Source organism: Zootoca vivipara, chromosome 2, assembly GCF_965207765.1.
Source record: "Zootoca vivipara chromosome 2, rZooViv2.hap1.1, whole genome shotgun sequence".
NCBI classification, from domain to species: Eukaryota; Metazoa; Chordata; class Lepidosauria; order Squamata; family Lacertidae; genus Zootoca; species Zootoca vivipara.
In genome coordinates this window covers 101810729-101830985 of record NC_142584.1, presented here as the reverse complement: position 1 = coordinate 101830985, position 20257 = coordinate 101810729, and the positions used below count along the sequence as shown (strand labels likewise).

Genomic DNA, 20257 nt, shown 5'->3' with positions numbered 1-20257 from the left:
CCATCTTGGAGGTGGCCGCATGGCCACCCCTAAGATGGCCGCCGCCATGTGGCCACCCCAAGATGGCCGCCAGACAACTTCCAGTGCAACTTCCGGTGCTGCCGCTGCTGCTGCTAATCCCGTATTTTTCTGTGGGAGACTTGGCAGGTATGGTCAGCAGCCATCGCTAGGGGAGCGATTTCCATAGCTGAACTATGCACGGCGCCTTGAATTTTCCAACACAGCTTCATTGGATGTCAACGGGTTCTAGTGTTATGAATCATAGAATCGTAGAGGGAATCTCGACTAAATCATCCATGGCAGATGGCTATCCAACTTCTTTCATATTTATATATATTTTATTTTCAAAAATAAAGAAAAGAGAAAAGAGAAAGAGAACGAAACGAAGAAAAAAAGTTACATCCAAATGTCTTGCACATTCATGTATCGAGACTGCTCAGAATCTCCTGACTTCCCCCCATCCCGTCAATGGGTCCTCTTCTGTTTTCATCGGCGGATCAATACTTCCCCAAAATTTTCATCTTCCTAAGTTATCTGTAATTTCTATCACATTACAAGTGCGTTTAAAATCCTGCTGTTTCAACCTGTTTACAAAAATTTTGTACTGTATATACAGTACATTATAAACATTTCCCATTCTTTTTTTTAAAAAAAAATTCTTGTCTTCTTGGTTCCTGAGCTTCCCAGTTAATTTTGCCATTTCGGCCTGGTCCATCAACTTGATCTGCCATTCTGGCTATCCAATCTCTTTCCATCCAAGGAGAGAGGGAGAAAAACTTTTCCCAATCCGCTTTCTCTATACCATGCAGAACTTTATAAACTTCTATTATGTGGTCTCTCGTTCCTGTTCCATCTCCCCCCCCCCCCACAAAAAAAGTAGTCCTAAACGGCACAACCTTTCTTCATAGGAGAGCCACTTCATCCCTTCGATCATATTTTTTGTCCTTTCCTGAGCCCCTTTGAACTCTGCAATATCCTTTTTGAGGTGAGGCGGCCAGAACGGCACTCAGTGTTCCAAATCTGGTCGCATAAAGATAAAGGAACCTGACGGGGGAGACGTGCAGCGTCTTGAAGTTGTCAATTGACAGTGACAACCTGAGCAGCAGACTGAGCAGTCAAAGAGGGTCTCCTGGTCACAGTCTTCCCAGCTACGGCAAGGTGAATTTCACTTCTATTTAAATTATAGTACAGTGGTACCTCAGGTTAAGAACTTAATTTGTTCTGGAGGTCCGTTCTTAACCTGAAACTGTTCTTAACCTGAGGTACTACTTTAGCTAATGGGGCCTCTCGCTGCCGCTGCGCTGCCGTCAATCGATTTCTGTTCTTATCCTGAAGCAAAGTTCTTAACCTGAGGTACTATTTCTGAGTTAGCGGAGTCTGTAACCTGAAGCGCCCGTAACCCGAAGTACCATTGTAAATTATTTCTAAACGTGCACCTCTACATAGAAATCGGCACATGCTAATTCTTTGCAAACTTGCACCTTCTTGTTTAGTGATGCATAAGTGTAATTTGGCAACGAGTAGGCCTGAATGGTTCTCCATTATATACAGGGCTTCCCTCCCCCCCCCCACGGAACTCGCCGGAACTCAGTTCTGGCACCTCTCAGGTGGGCGCCATTGCCATTCGAAGAAAACAAAGAACGTGTTCATGGTGAATTCTAACATCTCTTTTTCTAGAAACATAGCGCTGATTCTCTCTCTCTCTCTCTCTCTCTCTCTCTCTCTCTCTCTCTCTCTCTCTCTCTCTCTCTCTCCACACACACACGTAAAATGAGCGCATCAGGGAGAAAAATCACAATTATTTTTTTTTAAGCATTAATTTTCCTTGAGGAGAAGTTTAGGGGGAGGCAAAGGCAAAGGAAACACCAAGCATGTGAAACTGCAGTCCGAAATGGTACAACTCATAAAATACCTTTTTTTTGTTTTGTTTTTGTTTATCCTTTCATTTTTGAAATGTCTGTCCTGCCTTTTGACAGCCAGGTGGCTCCGAGGCAGGTCAGAACAATTTAAAACAATTTGTGCAGTAAGATAGGATGATAAATAGTTAGTGATTAAAGGCAGATGTTTGAAACCATGCATTGCACAAGAGCAGCAGGAAAGCAGTAATTATAACAAGCCAAAAGCCTGGTGACAGAGGAACATCTTCAGTGCTCCCCTGAAGGCAAAAAAACGAGAGAGTCAGCCAAGATTCCTGAGGGAAGGAATTCCACAGGTTTACACCTTGCCTCATATATCTCTGCCTGGCAACTGCACTCCATGTCTAAGTGGTTACAGACGGACTGTTTAATTCTCTGTTCTACGACCTTTCCTGGTATTTATGTCAAGCTCACCGGTTGGTAGCTAGCTGGATCTCCCACCGCCTTTTTTGAAGATGGGGACAACATTTGCCCGCCTCCAGTTTTCACGAACCTCACCTGTCCTCCAAGATTTCTCAAAGATTATAGGCGGAGGCTCTGAGATTACATCCAGAAGCTCCTTTAGTATCCTTTTGTGCAGGCAGGTCACCAGGCCCTGGAGATCTGAATTCATTATTTTCCTGCCTTGGGCTACAGCTCCCTCCTTACACCATTTATGCTGTCATCACCAGATTGGGCATTGTTTTCCTTTTGGGTGAAGACAGAAGCAAAGTAGGTGTTGAGCAGTTTCGCCTCCTCTCTGTCACCCAATAGCATTTCTCCATCTTTCCCACACAGAGGACCTTCCACTTGCTTGTTCTTCCTCTTGCTATGAAAGTAGCCGAAGAAACCTTTATTAAAATTAATTTTAACCTCTCATGCAAGCCTGCGCTCACTCTGAGCTCTGGCTTGCCTGACATTCATCCTGGAACTGTTGGCTACCCCTTCTTTGTGATTTCCCCTTTCTTACATTTCTTATACATGCCCTTCTTAAATCACAGCTCATCTGTAAGCTCCTTATGCAGCCATATTGGTTTTTTTTAGATGCCTCCCACTTTCCTTTCTGGAATAAATTGTCCGCATTTGTGCCTTCAGTATTTCACCTTTAAGAAACTCCCATCCATCTTGGACTCCCTTCTTATCGAGTATTTCTGACTGTGGGGTCTCCCCCAGTAGTTCCTTAAATGTTTTGAAATCAGCCTTCATAAAGTCCATAGTGCAGGTCTAACTACATTCAGCTTTCCCTTGCTTCTGTATAATGAAACCCAAGGGGATATGATCACTTCCTCCCAAGTTTCCCAGTACTTCTGTTTTGTCAATGAGTTTCTCCCTGTTGGTGAGGATCAGGCCCAAGTTGATGATCCCCTTGTTGCTTCTTCCACCTTCTGGGAAATGAAAATGTTGCCGATCGAAAGGTCGGAGGTTTGAATCCCCGCTACAGGTTGAGCTCCCGTTGTTCGGCCCCAGCTCCTGCCAACCTAGCAGTTCGAAACCACACAGTGCAAGTAGATAAATAGGTACTGCTCCGGCGGGAAGGGAAACGGCGTTTCCGTGCGCTGCTCTGGTTTCGCCAGAAGCCTGCTTAGTCAAAACTGTCTGCGGAAGCGGACAAACACCGGCTCCCTCAGCCTGTAAAGCGAGATGAGCGCCGCAACCCCAGAGTCGTTCGCGATTGGACTTAACGGTCAGGGGTCCCTTTACCTTTACCTTCTTACATACAAAGCTCTTCGTGGCTTGGGATTAGTTTGACCACTTTAAACTATGGAGCATGCACTTTTACAAGTGCCACATAGTGTTCATTCTGCATTTGCAAGGATTCTGTCTTTTAGTGCACTCTGAATCTCTCTATTAACATTAGGCAGGTGCTCTCACTAGATGGCTGCTGAAAACCTTATATTAGTGAAGATAACATAAAAAACCCACATTGTATTAGGGGAACTTGTTTTGCAGGAACACATTATATTAAGCAAAACTGCACACACAAATGTGTATAGTAGGAAAAATTCACACGAAAATGCGGATGAATTTTCACAAGGACTTTTTTTAAAAAAAGGTTGAAATCTTGAAAGATGAACTTAACGTTAGGAAAATGAGAAACTGAAATTGACATACAGGTACAGCTTCACCCTTGCTGAACAAACTACAGTACAAGCCCATGCATTTTTATTCAGAAGTAAAAATGCACATCGACTGTTCAATGGGGCTTACTTCCAGGGAAATGTGCACATGATAGGATTTCAACTGTTGTGTAGAAGCACAGCAGAACTACCTTAAACTCTAAAAGGAAACACACACAAAGCATTGCATTATGCTTTACTCCGGTTTTTTATGATGCTTTTGATTTTTTACTTAATTTATCTCATGGCGTAGAAATGAGTTTTTGTCATATTAGTGTGCTCCTTTCCCAGAGTCTTGAGCATGCCTGATTTGGAATAACATAATTATGCCCTAAGATATATCTATATCTATATCTATATCTATATCTATATCTATATCTATATCTATATCTATATCTATATCTATATCTATATCTATATCTATCTATCTATCTATATATATCTATATCTATATCTATCTATCTATCTATCTATCTATCTATCATCTATCTATCTATCTATCTATCTATATATATTAATACACACACACACACACACACACACACACACACACACACACACACACACTGGATAAGCACATACCTAAATGCAAATATCAATCCATCTTATTCCAATTATGTACATCCAGAAATAAAATTAATGGGCCATATCTCTAATGTGCAAGCCAATGCAACTATGTACATTTCCCGGGGATGAAAGTTTGGCTCGCTGCCTTTTTGCTGAATAGGAAAATATATGTTTGCTTGAAAACTATTATAGCTGTTGTGCTCGGGATGGAGATTAAAAATGCAGTGTCAGCTGCTGGCTTCAAAAACAGCTACCTATTAATAGGAATGAATAGGAAAATTATCCTGTGCTCAGGTCCCCCCATTGTTGGAATGACAGGCTGAAACAGGATAGATTCTCTACTATCCACTTCCCATTAAGCAAAAGAAACACTACATAAAGATGAATGGGAGCCAAGCTTTTTCTCTCTTTTTTTTAGCATTTAAAGAAGGTAATTTTATAGAGACATCATTCCTTGAAGCATCCACCCTTTTGTTTGTTCTGTTATGCAGAAACAGGTTTTGCTTGTACTTCTCTGTCTTCTTTTTAAAAGAAAAAAACCTGATTCTTGATTACATGGGTGGGGAACCTCGGGACCAGGGGTCAAATGTGGTCCTTCTTAAGACTTTGTCTGACTCTCAGAACATTCCCCAGGACACACACACCCTTCTTGGCCACACCCCTTTTTCAACCACGCCTCTCACCAGCACTGCTTCAGATCCCCCTTGAGTCCTTTGGCCTGGCTGGAATGCATCCCTGAGCTCTGTTATTAGAGTTATTAGCACTCTGTTCAATAATAGGGAGCATAGGGACTTGTTAAATGTTAACGCAGTTAATAAATGCTTTTAAATAAAAATAAATTAGAGAAGGATGTGTTTGTGTTGTGTGTACAGAAACTAGGCAAAATTTACATTCCCCGCTTCACACACTCGTGCTCCTGGCTCTGTCTGCCCCCAGCACGTGGCCCTTAATAGGCTGCCCAGATGCGGATCTGGCCCTCAGCCTGTAATAGTTTTCCCACTCCTGCTCTAGACAGTGAGGATTTCGGGATCTTAGATATAAGACCTAAGTATCCCATGGAATCAATTTGGAAGTCAGCACTTAATTTCTACCTAGCACCCCTTTATTTTCTCGCAACCCTTTGTTGCCATTATGGGATGGGAAGCCTGTGGCACTCCGGACGTTGTTGGATTGTGACTGCTGCTCTCATCATCCCTGGGCATTGGCCATACTGGCTGGGGCTGATGGGAGTTGGAGTCCAGCAACATCTGGAGGGCCACCAGTTCTCTGTTTCCAATACTGACACCTTCCATCCTCACCAAACCATGCTAAGCGGCAAATTACCATGCCATGTTAGTTTGAGCAGGAGCTTCAAGAGTCAATGGTTACAACACCCGGTGAAGATGTCAAAGGAGCATTGAGTTGTCTCCAACTAAGTTAGCATAAAAGCAAAAGTAGAGCCTGCTGGATGAGGCCAATGGCCTGTCTCGTCCAATGTTTTGTTGTCACAGCAGATGCCTGTGGGACACCCTCATGCAGCACCTGAGCACAAGAGCACTCTCCTCTCCTGTGCTTCTCAGGGACTGAGCTACAGAAACATTAGTGCCTGCAACCATGGAAGGCAGAACATAGCTGCCATCTTGGCTACCGGTAGTAGCCATTGACCACCATAGTGTCCATGAGTCTGACTTGCTGTTGTTTAGTCGTTTAGTCGTGTCCGACTCTTTGTGACCCCATGGACCAGAGCACGCCAGACACTCCTGTCTTCCACTGCCTCCCGCAGTTTGGTCAAACTCATCTTGGTAGCTTCGAGAACACTGTCCAACCATCTTATCCTCTGCCGTCCCCTTCTCCTAGTGCCCTCCATCTTTCCCAACATCAGGCTCTTTTCCAGGGAGTCTTCTCTTCTCATGAGGTGGCCAAAGTATTGGAGCCTCAGCTTCAGGCTCTGTCCTTCCAGTGAGCACTCAGGGCTGATTTCCTTGAGAATGGATAGGTTTGATCTTCTTGCAGTCCATGGGACTCTCAAGAGTCTCCTCCAGCACCCTAATTCAAAAGCATCAATTCTTCAGCGATCAGCCTTCTTCTGACTACTCCTGTTTTAAAGCCATCCAAGTTGGTGGCCACCACTGCCTTCTATGTCCCACAATTTAACTACCTGCTGCATGAGCTGCTCTGCAGTTTACTCAGAGTTCTCTACCCATTGAAACAACGAACCCAAGTTAGTCATGCCCCACAACTTCAATGAATCTGCTCTGAACTAGATTAGCGTTGAATTCCACCCATTGCCTTTGAAGCCCCCTCTAAGGAATTGCTGGCACTTTCTTCTAGTCTAGATTTGGTGTGCGGTTAACCTTAGTCTTTCCTAGCCCTCTAGCTGTTGGACAGCTCAGTCGGTAGAGTATGAGGTCTCTGAATCTCATGGCTGTGGGTTTGAGCCCCACATTGGGCAGAAGATTCCTGCGTTGCAGGGCTTAGACCAAGGATCAACAACCTTTTTCAGCCGTGGGCTGGTCCACCGTCTCTCAGACCATGTGGTGGGCCAGACTATATTTTTTTGGGTGGTGGGGGGAACGAACGAATTCCTATGCCCCACAAATAGCCCAGAGATGCATTTTAAATAAAAGGACATATTCATCTCATGTAAAAACATGCTGATTCCCGGACTGTCCGTGGGCTGGATTGAGAAGACGATTGGGCTGGATTGAGAAGACGATTGCCTATCCCTGGCTTAGACCCCGGTGATCCCTCCTAACTCTGCAATTCTATGATTCCTCTTTGATTCTACGATTCCCTCCTACCTGAGACCATTTAACTAGATCTGCCAGAGACAGAATCTGGGATCTAACACAGCTAAAGCACACACTCTTCCTCTCTTCCACTGAGCTGTGGCCTTTTACCAGCATATATTTGGTTCCTTCCTGCTGTAAGAGAGGGTTAGAGGTGTTCTCAGGCTTCCACCAAGATCAGGTGCTGCTGCTACTTACGGTACTTATAAGAATGTAAGAAAAGTTCGGCTGGACCAGGCCGCTGGCCCATCCGTTCCAGCACCCTGTACTTACAGTGGCCAACCAGATGTCTACGAGAAACCCCAAAGCAGGCCTGAGCGTGACAGCTTCTCCCCCCACTTGTGATTCCCAGCAACCTGGTATCCAAAGGAATACTGCCTATGACAGTGGAGGTAGAACGCAGCCTTTGCTTGACATTTTATGATGTTTTTATATGTTCTGGAAGCCCATAGCTTTATCCCCCACAAATGAATACCAACGGGCTGTAACTATTTTTAACATATCACACAACTGAGACCTAGAGCTTCTAACAACACTCAGTCGACTTACCAATAACCCAAGCAACAATCAGAGTACAATATTCATTCCTTGATCCAAACCAGGATTCCAGAATGCTCCACGTTTAAGCATAGACCAGTCCACTAGACCAGTGGTTCCCAATTAGCTAAGTACTGCGGGGCCCCTGTTTTCCAAATGCCAAGCCATGGATACCTTACCTTTGGAAAATTTTGATATCTCTGGGGTAGGTTTCGTTATCTGAATGGTGCTACGGATATCCTGGGTGGGTTACGCAGAATCCCCCAGGGTCCACGGACCCCCAATTAGGGACGACTGCACTAGACGGGTGGGGTGGGGGATTCCAGAAGGAAGAACACCACCAGTCTTCATGAGGCTATAAGCAAGGAAGGAAGGCTAATCGTTTCTTCTTTCTATGTTGCTTCTGGAAGGCAGCTGGCCCCTGATAGCATTATCAGCTCTTTGCTCTGTTCCAGGCGCTTTCCCCACACGCACACCTTTTCCTTTGTCCATTCCGGGGCCCCTGTCAATCAGGGAGCTGATAACAATCTCCTGAGAGTACAGTGCAGTGAGTTGTTCCCCAGGATGTCCGGCTGAATTATGACAAATTCATGGTTATCTTTTGTAAACAGGCACTCAAGGAACTGGGGCCAAAACTTAATGCAGTCTTACTGACTGCAAGTCCGGGGCACTTACCTTGTCCAAAGAAGGATGCTGGAATGTTAGGAAGCAGCGAATAATGGTGCTTTAATTTAACAGTGTTCATTTATGCTCCATCTGCACTATTTAGCTAAAGCAACACCATGCAACTTTAGACAGTCATGGCTTTCCCCATAGAACCTTGGAACTGTCGTTTGCTAAGGGTGGTGAGAGGTGTTAGGAGACCCCACTACATAGCATATGCTTAGAGCAGGGGGGGGGAGAACCTGTGGCGCTTCACATGTGGTGAGACTACAACTGCCAATATCCTTGTACATCAGCAATGACGGCTGGGACTGATGGGAGTTGTAGTTTAACAGCCTCTGAAGGACCACAAGTTCCACATCCCTGCCTTAGACTACAGGTGAAACTCGGAAAATTAGAATATCGTCGAAAAGTGCACTTATTTCAGTAACGCAACTTAAAAGGTGAAACCAATATATGAGATAGATGCATGACATGCAAAGCAAGATATGTCAAGCCTTTATTTGTTGTAATTGTAATTATTTGTCATTAGGAGGGTCAATGATAAATGGAATGGAATTAATGAAATGTAATAGCTATGTTTATTTTTGTATTAGTGGAACTATTTGTTTTATTACTGTGGAATTTCCAAAAGAAAGCATTTGTAAAAATTAAAATAAAATAAGAATAATAAGTTGCATTACTGAAATAAATGCACTTTTCGACGATATTCTAATCTCCCAAGTTTCACCTGTATATCCTAGGAGTTGTGTCCCCCCCACCTTGCCTAAAACCATCTAGGAGATTCATGGATGAAACATGATTCAAAGCTGGTATTTCCCAGCACACAAATCATTTTTCTTAGTTATCATATCGCAGCCACCTAGTTATTTGGAACAGATACAAACAGAGATAAGAGGCAAGAATAAGTGACAGGCACCTAAACCTGCGTCACACTGTCAGAATCTAAGGGTATTTAGATACTAGCTGCTGTGAAAAGGACAAATTCCATTTCAGGTAACATTATTGCGAGTAAAGACACCAATATCATAATGCCAATATACAAATGCATGGCACAGTCGGTTTTGGAGTACTGTATGCATTGTGTCTTGGGCTCCTTGATCACTGCAGATGGTGACAGCAGTCACAAAATTAAAAGATGCCTGCTTCTTGGGAGAAAAGCAATGACAAACCTAGACAGCATCTTAAAAAGCAGAGACATCACCTTGCCGACAAAGGTCCGTATAGTTAAAGCTATGGTTTTCCCAGTGGTGATGTATGGAAGTGAGAGCTGGACCATAAAGAAGGCTGGTCGCCGAAGAATTGATGCTTTTGAATTATGGTGCTGGAGGAGACTCTTGAGAGTCCCATGGACTGCAAGAAGATCAAACCTATCCATTCTGAAGGAAATCAGCCCCGAGTGCTCACTGGAAGGACAGATCCTGAAGCTGAGGCTCCAATACTTTGGCCACCTCATGAGAAGAGAAGACTCCCTGGAAAAGACCCTGATGTTGGGAAAGATTGAGGGCACTAGGAGAAGGGGACAACAGAGGACGAGATGGTTGGACAGTGTTCTCAAAGCTACGAACATGAGTTTGACCAAACTGCGGGAGGCAGTGCAAGACAGGAGTGCCTGGCGTGCTATGGTCCATGGGGTCACGAAGAGTCGGACATGACTAAACAACAACGATGTATTGTGTACAGTCCTGGTTGCCTCACCTAATGAAGGGCTAGAAATGTTTCCATACATAGCAATCAAAATGGCCAAGGAGCTAGAGCAACTCACAATGAGGAAATATTTATGTTCTTCATCTGCAGGTCTATTAAGCTGACAGTCTTTCCTCCATCACAGATACAGCACATACATGGTCCATATAGAGAGCAGGCCCCAAAACAAGAAGACAAAGTTTTCCTTTATTTTAAACTCCATTGATATTATTAATTTAAAAAATAGTATGAGGGATTGGATGGTGCAAGTGTCATCCACTAAAAGCTACTTATTTGAAGCGCCCAATTTAAATTGGAGATTTAATTTTTTTAGGAAGCAAGATGTAAGCCAATTTCCTACAGAAATCCAACCTCCGTCAGGATTTTAATGGGGTGCCTTTGGCTTTCACATCAGTTGTGGTTCCCCTCACCCAAAGCCCAAGAACAGTCAATTAAGCTAACGGGGGCTCTTCAAACTAGGAACAGCTATCTTGAAATCTCTTTGAAGCTAGTTGAACAGCCATTAATTAGGAGAGGTGCTTGCAGAACAGAGGAGCCAAGGCATGGCCATACCAACTCAGCAAAGCTAAACCTCAAATGAGTAATAAAGGAAGGGGGAAATGTCCAGATCCCTTGGTTTAAATCCAAGTTCACCTGCGGCAAAATGCTTAGGTACCATGTGATGGGAAAGACCCGTACCAGGAACTCAGCGAAGTGGAATGGTAGAAGATTCAGAGCAGACAAGAGGAATACCTCTTTAAGCAATGCAAAGTCACACTGTGGAATTTTCTGCTATAAAAGGTGGTGATGGGCAACAATTCAAACAATTCAAGCTTTAAAGAAGGATCAGACAAATTCGCAGAAGATAAGGCTACACCTCCTAGTCATTACAATGTCTGCACATTGCCCCCTAGGATCTTCTGAAACCATGTCCCTGGTGAACAACGACAGCAGAGAGCTTTTGCACCCAAGCTATAGTTCGGAGCTTCCCATAAGAATCTGGTTGGCCACAGGATGTTGGACTGTTTGCCCCAATCTAGCAGGTCTCTTATTATGTCCTTGGGGGCAGTCAGAATAGGCCAGCCTACCCCAACTTGGTTGCTTATTAGAGGTTGTCGGATTAGCCCCAGTCAGCATAACCAATGATGATGGGAATTGTAGTGGGAAACATCTGGAAGATGCAGGGCTGGGGAAGACAATATTTGGCTAGATGGATCAATGGTCTGACTCAGCATGAGGCATCATGCTCCTTTAGAGGCTTCCTTCCTATTGCAGCTGCATGGAAGATATGATATGGAGTAAGCTTCTTGTAGCACTGGACCATCATGCTACTTGGCAAACACATTGTCTGTTGATTCCTCATCACTTTGTCAAAGGCTTAAGAGCCTCTGTCCACCACAAGGAGGCATGACAACAATCTTAGCTGCATTGCAAACACCAGTGGGGTTGTGAATGTTGAAGATTCATTCCCGTGTCTGCTGTCATGCGATTGTTGTCTATCACATGATGGTATATGTTTTCATCCCAGAGAGTGGGAAGTGATGAAGACAGGGTGTTTGTGTTACTGTGTGCCGTGAAGTGGGACTATTGTCCTTTGTTTGTTCTCTTTGCTGCCTGTTGCTAGAGAGAGAGAGGGAGCCATGTTGCAGTGCTCCGAGTGTATTATATGTAAATAAAGTAGATTAGCCAAAACGCTGTGCTGCTGAGTTCTGCTACGCAACTGCGAAGACTCTGTGGATCCCGAAGCGTGCTAATGCTTTTTGGCATCAGTCGCTGTGATGTTCGGGCTGGAAAAAAGCTTTTGAAGCTCCCGAACGATCGGCCAGGAGGGAGAGAACATGCCAGCCGGGCATGTTCCTTTACCAAGGTCCTACTTGTGTGTAGGAGCTCCTAACAGTGTATACAGCATGGCTCTGTTCCGCTGGGTCTTAGGGCTTCTCCCATGGCAGAGGGACCTTTTCAAAGTGGAATGGATTTAACGCTCATTGTTCATTATGAAAGAATTCAATAACAAGAGAACTCTCCTGGCCTGCTGCCGTTATTGTCCTTCTAGAGTGATACGGATGTATTTAGTAGCACGCGAGGGATATGCCTGCTTCAGCAAAGGGAATGTTTTCTAATAATCCAATGCGTTACAGTAACAGGAAAAAAAAAGGAGTGGCTTACAGATCCCATAAACACACAAACACACACACACACACACACACCATTTATAAACAACCTGTTATGTGCAAATGCATTCACAGAGGGTTAGCTGAACTGAGGAAGTAGGTGGGTGGGGAGAACAGGAATTTTCGCTTGAGGAGCAACTCAACTATAGCCTAGAACAGGGGTGTCCAACTCCCAAGAGACTGTGATCTACTCACAGAGTTAAAAACTGGCAGTGATCTACCCCCTTTTTGGGGGGGTTCAGGTCAAAGTTGTTGAGTTTTTTCAGGGAGGAGGTAAAATGTTGAGCTTTTTTTAGGGGAGCCACAGTTGTTCAGTTTCTTTGGGGGGGAGCCAATGATCTACCAGTGATCTACCTCAGACGTCCAGTGATCTACCGGTAGATCATGATCTACCTGTTGGACATGCCTGGCCTAGAAAAGCTACAGCCTCCTCATCACTGAAAACAAGGTTGCTCTGTCGCTAAGAAATTAAGCAGAAGCCCTAGGGGCAGGGCCAGCCCAGCCCATGACATTTTGCCGCTTGAGGCAAAACTGCAAAAGGTGTCCCCCCGCCCTTCCACCTCCTTATCCACTGTGACCTGTGGCGACTGGAGGTAACCTGGGGAAGTCCTGGCGTGCTGACGGTGTCAGAGGAGAACAAAAGGAGCCTGGAGGGGAGCTGGCGGTGATGGGGGTCAGTGTTGGGGGTGGCGGCAGCAGAGGAGGCGGCAGGTGCAGGTGCCAAGTGCAGGATGTGGCGAGTGGCTCTCTCTCCAGGGCCTGGACTTGCCACTCCTGTGTCAGCTGTTTCCAGACTGCCTCACTAAGCCTCATAGGCCAGCCGGCTGGCCCTGCCCCAGGCACAGCAAAAGGCTGCGGGAAAGGAAGGCACTAATAATGTTCAACAGCTGCAATCCTTGCATCTGAGAGACTAAGCGATCTTCAAAACATGAAGATTATTCACAGTAGTTTAGGGGGGAAATGGAGCAAAGGACATCTATCATTTACAGTGACACAAGTTTTAATAAATCTCTTCTGGCTTTGGCTCAAAGTACCACAGCTGTTCTGCTTCTGAGGGGAGGGAGCGTTCCCTGCTTTTGGCTTTCAAAGGTAAAAAGGTAAAGGTAAAGGACTCCTGACAGTTAAGTCCAGTTGCAGACGACTCTGGGGTTGCGGCGCTCATCTCGCTTTACAGGCCGAGGGAGCTGGCGTTTGTCCACAGGGTCATGTGGCCAGCATGACTAAGCCGCTTCTGGTGCAACGGGACACCGAAACCAGAGCAGTGCACGGAAACGCCGTTTACCTTCCCTCTGGAGCGGTACCTATTTATCTACTTGCACTTTTGGGTGTGCTTTCAAACTGCTAGGTTGGCAGGAGCTGGGACCGAGCAACGGGAGCTCACCCCGTCGTGGGGATTTGAACCGCCGACCGTCTGATCGGCAAGCCCAAGAGGCTCAGTGGTTTGACCACAGAACCACCTGTGTCCCTTCTTTTAACTTTTATAGGACTTTTATTCAGACAGAACAAGTTCTGAAGCCTCAGCAACAGAGGTTGGACCTGTAAAAAAATGTAGGAGTCCAGGAATGGGCAATATTGTCGCCACCCCCACCCCACCCGCCATCAAGGGCTGAATGCACTTGGGGGCACATGTCAGTGTTGGAGGTGGGGCAAAAGCCATTCCACACATTCTCTCAAAGTCTCTCTTAAGATGAAAACATCATTCTGCACCGGGTTCCCCCTTTGCTCCCTTTTAAGGATCTCAAGGGGGGGGGAGAGAGAAAAGGTGGTGATGATCTTAATTTTCCTCCTCAGGGCTATGGAAAAGTCCCATGAAATTAGGCTCATGGGTCACAAGTTGCCCACCGCTGCTGTAGTCTAAAGGCTCCTAAGCTGTTAGCTTGATCTGGGGACATCAGCCGGTGACGAAGTTTGCCAAGCTGCTGTTAAAGGCACAGAAGCAGGGAGGGTTCTCTTTTTTTAGATCATGTGGCAACTCTCTTGAGACCTCCGTGAATAGAGTTCAAACTGGGGCCCCGTGCAGCCCTGCTCTTAATAGCAGCTTGTTAGGCAGGAGTCGGCAGGTGAACATATCCTCAGCACGTAGATAAATGTTAACCCCTCCGCTGCAAATCATGGCGCAGCAACACAGGCGGGTTGAAAGGTTGGCAAACCCTTTGCCTTGCCCAGCGTCTGCAGCCTCAGACCATACCTTGCATGCGAGAAACAGCCAATCGCGGATCAGACATCGACATGGAAAACTGACATTGCCTCAAAAGCAAAAGGCTGTCAAATATCACATGCATGTGGGGATCAATGCCCTTAGATTAAAGCAGAGAGCACCGAGGGGAAACCAGTAAGTTTGAACTGGCATAGAGCCATGTGCCAAACATGATTTTGCCCAACCACCCAGAATTCTACCTGCTTTTCTGTGTCCTTGCTGTTCCGTCCCCTGCAGGTGTCTTTCTTCGCTGACAGTTGTTGCCAAATGGAGCACAGTTATCTGAGAATGAGAGAGTAAAACAAAGGAGAAGGGAGGGGCTGGACAACTTTATGACTAAGCCACGAATCCAGTGAAATAGAAGGTTAAATCTATTGCCAAACCCAGCCTCTCTCTCTCCCTGAGTCACAGGCCAAACAAACACCTCCCAACCCCACAGGTTGTGTGGCTGCCCTTGCAAATGTTAAACAAACTGAGTTGTGCTTATATTAGAATGAGGACGCATCCTTGCCGTTGCCCAGAAGGAAGCCCAGCTCAGCTCTGAACAGGGCCTTCGCATCAGTAGCAAATGCTCACATCAACTTCAGAAATATACAAAGCTGCCTTATATATTAGAATCATAGAATCATAGAGTTGGAAGAGACCACAAGGGCCATCCAGTCCAACCCCCTGCCAAGCAGGAAACACCATCAAAGCATTCTTGACATATGGCTGTCAAGCCTCTGCTTAAAGACCTCCAAAGAAGGAGACTCCACCACACTCCTTGGTAGCAAATTCCACTGCCGGACAGCTCTTACTGTCAGGAAGTTCTTCCTAATGTTCAGGTAGAATCTTCTTTCTTGTAGTTTGAATCCATTGCTCCGTGTCCGCTTCTCTGGAGCAGCAGAAAACAACCTTTCACCCTCCTCTATATGACATGCTTTTATATATTTGAACATGGCTATCATATCACCCCTTAACCTTCTCTTCTCCAGGCTAAACATACCCAGCTCCCTAAGCCGTTCCTCATAAGGCATCGTTTCCAGGCCTTTGACCATTTTGGTTGCCCTCTTCTGGACACGTTCCAGCTTGTCAGTATCCTTCTTGAACTGTGGTGCCCAGAACTGGACACAGTACTCCAGGTGAGGTCTGACCAGAGCAGAATACAGTGGTACTATTACTTCCCTTGATCTAGATGCTATACTCCTATTGATGCAGCCCAGAATTGCATTGGCTTTTTTAGCTGCTGCATCACACTGTTGACTCTCGTCAAGTTTGTGGTCTACCAAGACTCCTAGATCCTTTTCACATGTACTGCTCTCAAGCCAGGTGTCTCCCATCCTGTATTTGTGCCTTTCATTTTTTTTTGCCCAAGTGTAGTACTTTACATTTCTCCTTGTTAAAATTCATCTTGTTTGCTTTGGCCCAGTTGTCTAATCTGTTAAGTTCATTTTGAAGTGTGATTCTGTCCTCTGGGGTATCAGCCACCCCTCCCAATTTGGTGTCGTCTGCAAACTTGCTCAGGATGCCCTCAAGCCCATCATCCAAGTCATTGATAAAGATGTTGAATAAGACTGGGCCCAAGACAGAACCCTGTGGCACCCCACTACTCTCCAGGATGAGGAGGAGCCATTGATGAGCACCCTTTGGGTTCGGTCAGTCAGCCAGTTACAAATCCACTGAATTGTCTAGCCCGCATTTTACCAGCTTCTTTACAAGAATATCACGGGGCACCTTGTCAAAGGCCTTGCTGAAATCAAGATAGGCTACATCCACAGCGTTCCGTTCATCTACCAAGCTTGTAATTCTGTCAAAAAATGAGATCAGATCATATTGAGACAGTCCATTGGCTCAATACAGTCAGCATTGACTGAAAGTGGCTTTCCTGGGTTTCAGACAGGGACCTCTTTTGCAGGCATAGGATCATTGAGTTGGAAGAGACCCCCAAGGGTCATTTAGTCCAACCCCTTGCAATGCAGGAATCTCAACTAAAGCATCCACGAGTCGCGGCCATCCAACCTCTGTTAAAAACCTCCCATCAAGGAGAGTCCACCACCTCTCGTGGGAGTTTGTTCCACTAGCAGCTCTTACTGCCAGAAAGCTGTCCCTGATGTTTAATCGGAATCTCTTTTCTTGCAACTTGAATCCATTGTTTCGAGTCCTACTCTCTAAAGCAGAAGAAAACAAGCTTGCTCCATCTTCCATGTGACAGCCCTTAAGATATTTGAAGATGGCTATAATTCCATCTCTCAGCCTCCTCCTCTTTTCCAGGCTAAACTTAACCAGCTCCTTCAACCATTCCTCATAAGGCTTGGTTTCCAGACCCTTGATCATCTTGGTTGCCCTCCTCTGCGCACGGTCCAGCTTCTCAACATCCTTCTTAAATTGTGGTACCCAGAACTGGACACAGTATTCCAGGTGTGGCCTGACCAAGGCGGAATAGAGCAGTATAGAATCCTAACTGGAAATGCTGGGAACCAAAACTGGGAGAACCTTCTGCATTCAATTCAGATGTTCTGCCACTGGACTAAAGCATGTTCTTTCTCACATTTCAGCCATTCTCCATTCTATGTATGATCTATTCTCTGTTTTGCTTCCCTCCCCTGCTTTTTTTTGGGGGGGGGGGCAGGAGTATGTGCTGATTTTCTTGGCGTTTCAATCACCTGTTCCCTCTTTGGTTTCAATAAAGACTTGACACTGTAGCATAAGGTAGATAAACAAAGCGTAAGTACTGCAAAGTAAACAAATTCAGCTTCCTTTTGGAAGTATGGTAAACAGTGACAAGTGAGCTATTGCGAGCTCTTAGAGATAAAGTGACATTTGAAGTCCCGCAAGCACAGGTGCCAACAGGATTCCCTGGGATTAACAATATATTAATAAATAGTAGACCAGTGATGACAACACTGTAGCGTGTGCGACATGGAAAATGGGTGTGAGTCACTGCAATATCACTCCCCCCCCCCCTGCCGAAGTAAAAAAGAAACCTCATTTGTTTCGAGAGAGTTACTTCCAGCCAATTGTGCTGTATTCTGTAAAGGCAACACATTTGGGGAGTGAATGAAATCATGTGGACATAAGGAAAGTGCTGTAACAAATGTCTCCCAGTACTGTATCCTCCTCCATCCAGCTTTTCCTGTTTTCTATACTGCTCTCGGAGGCCCACCTCCCAAGTCCAAGGTGGGGATGCTAAAGTTCCTTCCTCTCATTGCATAACAACAGTGATTAAGTGATTTCTAACTGCACTGCCTAGGGCTTGCCGATCAGAAGGTCGGTGGTTCGAATCCCTGTGATGGGGTGAGCTCCCATTGTTCGGTCCCTGCTCCTGCCAAACTAGCAGTTTGAAAGCACATCAAAGTGCAAGTAGATAAATAGGTACCACTCCAGCGGGAAGGTAAACGGCGTTTCCGTGCGCTGCTTTGGTTTGCCAGAAGCGGCTTTGTCATGCTGGCCACATGACCTGGAAGCTGTACGCCGGCTCCCTCGGCCAGTAAAGCGAGATGAGCACCGCAACCCCAGAGTTGTCCGTGACTGGACCTAACAGTCAGGGGTCCCTTTACCTTTACCTTTAAGTCTGTCATCTTTCCAATCTTGAGTTCACTACTCCACATTTATACACCAGTTTACAATCTTTTTTAAAAAAAGAAAAAGTCATCGAAAGAATTTGTCAAAATTCTTCAGCATGTTAGTGTGTGTTTCTCCAAGATAGACATCATTTTATATGCACTTTTGCCAAATATACACATTTTCAATGCATTTCCGCCCAATGTAATGCATTTTCACTGTGTTCTTTTTAATAACACAACATGTGATTTTTATGCACTCTTTAACCTCGTATACAATTTTAAATTTGTTTTATTTTGTACACATGGCTGGAGAACTACATTGCAGAATTCAGAGAGGTGTAAATTTCAAAGGATCCACGTGTTTCAGTTTGTGTATTATTCCAGGAATTCTGTTGGGGCAGAATTTCTCTTTCTGCTCACTTTGCTTCAGCAAGTGCAAAATTGGGTAGGTTCACATGAAAATGTGGACCACCGAGTTCCCCCCTCTGCCATACCTTGTGGATGTTAGCTCAGAAGAGTAATGAGAGGTAGTGTGGTCTAATGGTTAGAGTGTTGGACTAGGACCAGAGAGACCACTCAGCCATTCTGCGGCAGTGAATGTCTCTCAGCTAACCTACCTCACAGAGTCATTGTGAGGATGAAATCGGTGTGTTGGGGGGGGGGGACAACAACTGTGTCTGCCACTTTGAGCTCCCTGGAGGTAATGTGGGGTATCCATCGGTCCTGAGAGAGAATGGAGTGCACCTCAGGGGTGAAGACAAACCTAAGATAGAAATGTAATAAAGAAATATGTCTCATTTGGGCACTTCCAGATGTGATGATTATGGAGGCTCTTAGCCAGGCACCCCCAAAGTCAGCCCTCCAGCTGTTTTGGGACTACAACTCCCATCACCCCTAGCTAACAGGACCAGTGGTCAGGGATGATGGGAATTGTAGTCCCAAAACAGCTGGAGGGCTGAGTTTGGGGGGTGCCTGCTCTTACCACTCAGCTGCTATTCCCCCATTCCTGGGGCCGATCCTCATGTTGACCTCGTAGACCCGTAGGCTCATCTTGGATAGCACTTTTAGAATATTCTAGAAGATACTTGAAAATGGTCTTGAACAAGTTGCTGGGCAATGGAAACTTTCCCCAGCAACAGGTGCCTTTATTGGGGCATGTGATCAACTAAGTCTGGGTGAGTGTGAATGAGCATGTGAATGAATCAGCATTAGGTCTCTGGCTGGATGGCTAAAAGAGGGAAAGTTTGTGTTACTTTGTTTGTTTTTATTAATGACCAGTGTAAAGGTAAAGGTAAAGGGACCCCTGACCATTAGGTCCAGTCGTGACCGACTCTGGGATTGCGGCGCTCATCTCGCATTATTGGCCGAGGGAGCTGGTGTACAGCTTCCAGGTCATGTGGCCAGCATGACAAAGCCGCTTCTGGCAAATCAGAGCAGCACATGGAAACGCCGTTTACCTTCCTGCTGTAGCGGTTCCTATTTATCTACTTGCATTTTGACGTGCTTTTGAACTGCTAGGTTGGCAGGAGTTGGGACCGAGCAACGGGAGCTCACCCCGTTGCGGGGATTCGAACCGCCGACCTTCTAATGACCAGTGTAAAGTTTTGTAAATAATAAAGACTCTGAGAAACAGAACCAAATGGTGTTTATTCCTGTACAGTGGTACCTTGGCTCTCTAACGCTTTGTGTGGCGTTTCACCTCTAGGGGACCAGCAAGAGTTAAGTTGTATGGGAGGTGAATAGCCAATAGGAGCTCTCCAGGCGGAAGCAGGGGTTTATAGGGAGAAGCAGGCAGTGAGAAGGGTGGTTGATGCATGAGGTGGAGAGGATTTGAGATAGATAGAGGGTTAGAATAGAGCTAGTGAGGTGAGCTGTGGTGCTGAATCTGAGAGAGTAATAAGAAGGGAACTTCAGTCAGGGAGGACTTAGTACTAAAGGTTAAGTGTAAGCAGAAGTACCTGAGAAACTGTGAAGAATTTATATGCTTGTAAGATCATCACCTAAATAAACTTAATTGTTTGGTTTACCTTTCACCTGACTGGAATCCAATATATGTGTACCAGTACGCAGACTTACTGGTTGGTGGCAGCAAGGAAGAATATAGGCGAGGGAGG

General features: G+C 45.5%; 1 protein-coding gene across 1 annotated transcript in view; it reads right to left on the bottom strand.

The window, feature by feature from the left end:
• Positions 1-14956, bottom strand: part of FAM3D (FAM3 metabolism regulating signaling molecule D) — a 41247-nt gene extending 26291 nt beyond the window's left edge. Inside the window, exon 1 of the mRNA XM_035106807.3 lies at positions 14802-14956. The gene's annotated coding sequence lies outside the window, so the exon portion shown is untranslated. The remainder of the gene's footprint in view (positions 1-14801) is intronic.
• Between the last annotated feature and the right edge of the window lie 5301 nt (positions 14957-20257).